The following is a 7,948-nucleotide window of genomic DNA, read 5'->3' as shown; positions in this document are numbered from 1 at the left end:
AGAAGTTGTATACAATGATGTGTGTGGGCCCTTAGAAGTTCAATCACTAGGGGGGAACACATATTTCTTGACCTTCAAGGATGATTTCACCAGAAAGTTGTGGATTTATCTGCTAGAAAAGAAAAGTGAAGTTTATAGGAGATTCAAGAGCTTCAAAGCACTTGCAGAAAATCAGTATGGTAACAAATTGAAGTTATTGAGAAGTGATGGTGGTAGGGAGTATGTATCTTATGAGTTTCATGATTTCTGTGATAAAGAAGGCATTATTCATGTGGTCATTTCACCATATACCCCCAACACAATGGAACTGCAGAGAGGGTCAACAAGACTGTCCTAGACATGGCCAGGAGCATAATGAAAACTAAGAAACTTCCCATGATATTCTGGGGGGAAGCTGTGGCCACTGCAGTCTACATTGCTAACAGAAGTCCTACTAAGTGACTAAAAGGAATGACTCTAGAAGAAGCATGGTCAGGACTTAAGCCAAGTGTGAAACACTTCAAGGTATTTGGATCAATATGTTATACACACATACCAGATAACATGATGAAGAAGTTGGATGACGAAGGAGTTATATGATCATGTGACTAACTCCATTTCATACAACAAAGATCTCAAGTTTGATGAAACTAAATACTGGGATTGGAACTCAAGTTAGGAAGGATCACACAAGGCAAGTCAAATTGATATCGAGTTCATTAGAAGAACACCTCAAGAAGATGTTAGGAGTGAAGATAATGCAATTGTTGCTGAAAGACCTCAAAGGCAAAGACAAAGATTAACTAGGTTTAGAGACTATAAGGTATTCTCTACCACTACAATCACTTTTGAAGGTGATCTTGTTGACATGGCCCTGTTGGCAGAGATGGAGCCTATAAAATTTGAACAAGCAATTAGAGAAGATTGTTGGATTGAGGTTATGAAGGAAGAGATCAGATCTATTGAGAAGAATGGCACACGAGAACTCACAACTCTTCCTAAAGGAAAGAAAGCTATATCATTAAGATGTGTATACAAAGTAATGTTGAGACTAGATGGCACTATGGCCAAGCATAAGGCCAGATTAGTTGCCAATGGTTTTCTGCAAAAAAACAGGAGTAGACTTTGATGAGAAATTTGCACTAGTAGCAAGGATGGAAATTGTGAGGCTTGTCATAGCCATTGCAAGCTCAAAGAATTGGAGTCTATGTCAAATGGATGTGAAGTCAACTTTCTTGAATGGTCCATTGGACAAGGAAGTATTTGTGACACAACCCCTTGGCTTTGAAGTCTCTGGTCAAGAGCAGAAGATATAGAAGTTACATAAAGCACTCTATGTGTTAAAACAAACTCTAAGGGTATGGAACAAGAGGATAGACAATTTCCTTGTGAAGCAAAGACTTTTCAGGTGCACTAGTGGACATGGTATCTTCATCTAAAAGGTACATCTACAGAAGCATCAATAATCATATGCTTGTATGTAGATGACCTACTGATAAGAGGGTGCAAAGAAGATGAGATAGAAGATATAAAAGGTAGACTGAAATCAGAATTTGAGATGTTTGACTTGGGCTCACTAGCATACTTCCTAGGAATTGAATGTGTGAGGACAACTAGAGGTATAATCATGCACAAGAAGAAGTACACCTCTAATGTACTCAAGAGATTCAATATGTTTGAGTGTTATCCATCTACTACACCAGTTGAAAATGGAAATACCTTGTACAAAGAAAAACAAGAAGATCAAGTTGTAGATTCCACTCTCTATAGGCAGATGATAGGATCACTTAGGTATATCTGTAATCCCAGACCAAATATAACCTATGGTGTTGGATTACTTAGCAGGTATATGGAGGACCCTAAATACTCACATATGATGACAGTAAAAAGTTTGCTTAGATACTTGAAGGGAAGCTTGGATAATGGAGTGTTCTTCCCTACTAACAGTGACAAGAAGTCAGAAACTATGCATGGATATACTGATGCAGATTGGTGTGGTGACAAGGATGATAGAAAAACACCACTTGTTACTTGTTTAAGCTTGGTGAAGCCTATGTGAGTTGGAGTTCATAGAAGTAGAAAATAGTGGCTCTTTCATCATGTGAAGCAGAGTATATTGTAGCCTATTTGGGTGGATGTCAAGCCCTATGATTACAATCTCTGCTTAGAGAATTGGGATTGCACACTGAAGAATTCATGCTGCTGTTGATGGACAAAAAATCAACCATCAATTTAGCAAAGAATCTAGTGTCTCATGGTAGAAGCAAGCATATAGAAACCAAGTATCATTTCTTGAGAGATCAAGTGGAGAAGAACAACTTGAAGCTAGAATTTTGAAAAACTCAATAGCAACAAGCAGATATACTCACCAAACCATTGAATAGAGATGACTTTCAAAGACAAAGAAGGAAACTTGGTGTGATAAGCTTAGCTAATATGAATTAATGGAGAGTGTTGAGCAAAGTGTAACTCATTTAGCTAGTTACGTTAATCGATTAACGGTTTGTATAATCGATTAAGCAGACAGTTATTTTTGTTATAAAAGACATTGTACATGAAATAACAGAATATGAAGTATTATTCAATTTTTCTCTCTTCCTACATCTCACTCGATAATCGATTATCCATATCTTAATCAATTAAGTTATTTCTTTCTTTCTTCTTTCTTTTCTTCCAACAGAAACAACACTTCTTTCTCTTTCTTTCTATACAACCAAACATAAAAGTTTGCTCTATTTGCTTCTTGGAAATAGATGAAAGTTTTTAGTTTTGTTTTTAAAAACAAAATTAAGTTTAAAGTTCTAGCACAAGTATGTATGCCAATACATCTGAATTGTAAATTCAGCTTTAATTTATGAAAAAAAAGCAAAAAAATGACATCTCTTTTATTGTAGGTTGTTTTTTGGGTTGTTTATTTTTCCAACCAATTTCGATTCCCATTTACCCCCCCAAATTTCAATAGCACGTTCATCTTTTGGATTGGATTGCTTATTTTATCATATATGCACTATTTATTTTGTGGATTGTCTAATTCAAGTATAATAAAAAAATTTATTTATTTATCATGTTTTTTATAGTGATATTTTTTATATTGTCTTTTATTTTAATATTTTTTAGCATTTATTATGAGGTATTAAAAAATCATAATTTATATATATATGATGATAAATTTTTGAAAATGTATATTTTAAAATTAGTACAAAAAACAACCAAAATAATTATAACATAAATAAACAACTCCATACATTTTTATTATATACTCTCTAAAAAAATAATTTTCCAGTCTTATCCAAACAAAAAAGATTAATTTACATTTATTTTTTAGCCAAGGTATTCAAACATAAATAAATTATAATATGAACAAATTATACTCTCACAATTCACAACTTATAATATTTGGGTGTATAAACTAAAATTAAAAGAGTAATTACATTCATACGTTTGAGTTTTAGTCAAATTACACAAATCTCCTATTTCTTTTTCTCCATACACAAATCTGCTATTTCCTTTTGTCCATACACAAATCTCCTATTTCTTTTTGTCCATACACAAATCATCCTAATTTATATACATACATTATATTGACTAGTGTAATTAAGTTAAACAAAATATAATATATGGTACACACAAACTCAAATAATAAAATAGTAAATGTCCCTTCATTATTTTTTGGTTGTAACATGATAGTGTATTTTGTAACAACCAAAAATAATAATGAGATATTTACTTTTATATTATTTAGACTTATCTATAAAAATATATCCTTAATTACATCCAACATATGTTTTTTGTTTTAAAAATTACACTTCTATATCTTGTAGATATAGTTAGTATAATATATGTATATAAACTAGTTTTGATTTATGTAAAAGAAAAAGAAGGGAGGAATTGTCTATTTTCACTAAAATTCAGAATTGTAACCGTAACTTACTCCAACTAAAAACATAATTTATCTGAAGGACATTATTTCTCATCCTTTTTCTTCTTCTTACTTTCTTGAGTTTCTTCCTATCATCAAAGTAATATAAAAATAAAAGAATAATACACTTACTACACCGAAAATGGGGTGTGACTGTAGAGATTGATAGATAGATAAGGTGTTTGGTGGGGAATGGGGTCCACAAGACAAAGAACACTAATCATTCAACATATTGGTGACGTCAGCTACCTCACCCACCCATTTGTCTTTTTTCCATCCTCATAAATTCTTGCTTCTTTTAACCCAAATTAACCTTTCTCAACCCTTTTCTAATATTACAAGGAAGGGAGAGAAAAACCCTTTTTGAATAACAACTTCAAAATTTAATACCCTGCTAATGCATATAACATGTAGATTCATATATATATTTAGACACAAATATGAGTATTTTCATTTTGTTTCATCAAATAAAATAACTATTTTTAGTTTGTGAGTCTAATAATAGGAAGCACAACAAACAAATGACATGTTGTAATAACAGAGATCAGGATCTAACCAAATGAGAATTAACAGCTTGAAATATAGTTACTAGTTTTCATATTTGATCTATAACAAGTCCAAATTTTTATACGATAATGAAAATCAAAATTTACCTGCTTCATAAGCACTAAAACTACGCTTAAAACCTAAAATTTATCTAAGATTATAATCCACTTTCATTACAATTAACTATAATTAAGTACACTCACATTTTTTATTAAAAAGCTAATCATGACTACCGTATTATTTTGGGCAAGATAGAATGAAAAAACGATATATCTTCATGTACTATACGAAAAGTAACATATATAATAAAATAATAATATTTATTAAGAATTGATTTATAAATGACATATTATCACTTTCTTATAGTGTATAAATATTTTATCAAATGATTTTGTAGGACATATAATATTAGCGGGTAGAATATATGATTGGTGATAGATGAAGCCAACATGAGAAAGGAGATGCAATAAAAGAAAGGCAAGATGGAGGATGTGTTGTTGTGGAATGACTAGGAAATTAAGAAAAGTCGCAAGTTACTTGTACCTAATTCTTTCGTTTTCATATCCCATGTGACGCTTCAACAGTTCCACGTTACTTCAACTGCAAAATTCTTCATCACTCTCTCTCTACGATTATTGTGCTTTGGTCTTTTTGAGGGCACATTTATATATAGGTTTGTCACCATGAGTTGAACCGTATTCATTTTCTTCTTCTAGAATACTACTACCTCACTTCTTTTTCTAAGGGTCTTTTAAGAAAATAAATTTGTCCTGTATATGACTTTAGAAAATCAAGAAAGTCATCATTGTTAATTTTATAATTTTACCACTACTTTAGTTAATAAAATAGTGTTGAAAGTATATTGTAATTCAAGTCTTAATATGTAGTGTTGTGTAATTAGAGAAGAAAATGTGACTTGCCATTTATAGAAATAGTTTGAATTTATGTTTAGTTAGTTGGTTGTTAAGCTTGCTATAAATAGTAGGCTGTTTACTTTACACATTCAATGAAAAACCACACTGCATTGTTCATTCTTTTCTTCTTTCTTTTCTGCAATTCTAATCTTCTTCTTCTCAACAAATTCCCAACAAATCTGGTATCAAAGCTTAAAAATCCAAGGACCTACAGGTGAGTGTGAGTGTAAAGGATCAAAATGAGTGTGCAAGAAAAGGAGCATTTAGATTCGCTGAGGGTGAATCAATAGTAAGAAGAAGTTGTAGATTGCTGTAAGAAGATCAAGAAATGGTGGGAAATAGTACAAACCTTCAATCAATAGGTCTCCCAATCCTCACTGAAAAGAATTGGGACCAGTGGAGAACGCAGATGAAGGTCTTGTTTTGTTTCCAAGAAGTCAGTGAAGTAGTTGAAGATGGATACTTAGCACTGAGTCTTGAAGCAATAGAAAACCAAAGAACATTGCACAAAGATGCAAAAAAGAAGGACAACAAGGCTCTGTTCTTGATTCATCAATGCGTGGATGATGTCCACTTTGAGAAAATTCAGGGAGCCATCACCTCCAAGGAAGCTTAGGATATCTTGATTCGAAGTCATGAGGGTGGAGACAAGATAAAAAAGGTGAAATTACAAAATCTTAGAAGACAATTTGAACTTCTACACATGGAAGAGGGTGACAAGATTGGTGAATACTTCACCAAGATGCTAACCATAACTAATCAGATGAAGGGTTATGGGGACTCAATCATAGATCTCATAGTGATTGAGAAAATCATGAGGTCTCTGCCTCAAAAATTTGATTTCATTGTGGTTGCTATAGAGGAGTCCAAAGACATCACAAAGATGAAAATTGAGGAACTTCAAAGCTCACTTGAAGCTCATTAAATGAGACTCCTTGACAGAAGCTCAGGTGTAGGGAAAAGAACAGAACACACATTAAAAGCAACCTATGAGGATAAGAGGAAAGATAAGAAGGGGAGAAACAAACCTGATCAGAACAGAAGATGGGCTAAAAACACTGATAGAAGTAGAAGCATTCAAGACTAGGCAGAATCATCTGATAAGAGAGGAAGGCCAAGAACAACTAACCAAAATCAAAAATTTTTTGACAAAAGGAAGGTTGAGTGCTTCAATTGCCACAAGTTAGGACATTACTCCTATGAATGTCCTAATGATAGAATAAAACAAACAAAGAATCAAGAAGAAGCCTATGTTGTGCAAGGGGACTCAGACTCAGAGCCATTGAATCTAATGGTAACTACAGATGCAGAAAGCTCACAAACTGAGTCTTGGTACTTGGATTCAGGATGCTCCAATCACATGACAAGACACAAAGAATGGCTAACAGAGTTTGATTCCTCAAAGAAAAGCAGAGTGAAATTTGCAGATGATAGCTCACTAGAAGTGGAGGGAGCTGGAAATATGGTGATCACAAGACAAAATGGCTCAATAGCAATAATCACAGATGTATTGCTAGTACCAAACATGAAGTGTAATATGCTAAGTATTGGCCAGTTACTTGAAAAATGGCTTCAGTGTGGTAATGAGGGATGGACAACTCGAGCTCTTTGATGCAAAGGACAAACTCATACTCAGGAGCAAACTAACCAAGAATAGAACATTCCAAGTCAACATCAATGCAGTTGAAGTACAATGCTTGGCCACTATGAGAACTACTGATGAGAGTTGGCTATGGCATTCCAGATATGGCCACCTCAACTTCAAGAACTTGCATCGGCTCGGGTCAAAACAATTGGTAAGTGGATTTCCTTCCATATCTCTACCTGAGAAAGTATGTGAAGTTTGCTTGATAGGAAAACAAACAAGGAACACCTTTAAAGCAGAAATAGAGATGAGATCCAAGTCCATTCTAGAAGTTGTTCATTCTGATGTGTGTGGCCCATTTGAAACACCCTCATTGGCAGGCAACAAATACTTCATAATATGTGTGGATGAGTATAACAGAGTGATCTGGTTAGATGTCATAAAATCTAAGAGTGAAGCATATGAAGCCTTCTTGAATTTTAAGGCTAATGTAGAAAAGGAGAGTGGAAAACAGATCAAATTACTCAGAACAGATGGGGGATGAGAATATACATCAATTGAGTTTGAAACTTATTGCAGAAAGAATGGGATAAAGCATGAGGTAGTTGCACCATACACTCCACAACACAATGGTCTAGCAGAGAGGAGAAATAGAACCATCATGAACATGGCAAGAAGCGTAATGAAGGAGAAGGAATTGCCTCAAAAGTTGTGGGCTGAAGCAGTATCAACATCAGTCTACATACTGAATAGGCGTCCAACAAAGAAGCTTGAAGGGAAGGTACCTCTTGAAGCATGGCCAGGCAAGAAACCAGGGGTTAATCATCTCAAAATATTTGGATCATTAGCTTTCAGTCACATACCTGACCAGAAAAGAACTAAACTTCAGGATAAGAGTGAAGCCAAAGTGTTCATAGGATATCATTCAACTGGAGCCTGTAGACTCTATGATCCAATTAAAGAAAAGGTTCAGATTAGCAAGAATGTGTTAATTCTAGAACAAGA

The sequence above is a fragment of the Lupinus angustifolius genome, unplaced genomic scaffold, assembly GCF_001865875.1.
Source record: "Lupinus angustifolius cultivar Tanjil unplaced genomic scaffold, LupAngTanjil_v1.0 Scaffold_58_53, whole genome shotgun sequence".
Taxonomy (NCBI): domain Eukaryota; kingdom Viridiplantae; phylum Streptophyta; class Magnoliopsida; order Fabales; family Fabaceae; genus Lupinus; species Lupinus angustifolius.
The sequence above is the reverse complement of the archived record's forward strand: the minus strand, read 5'-3'. Positions refer to the sequence as shown.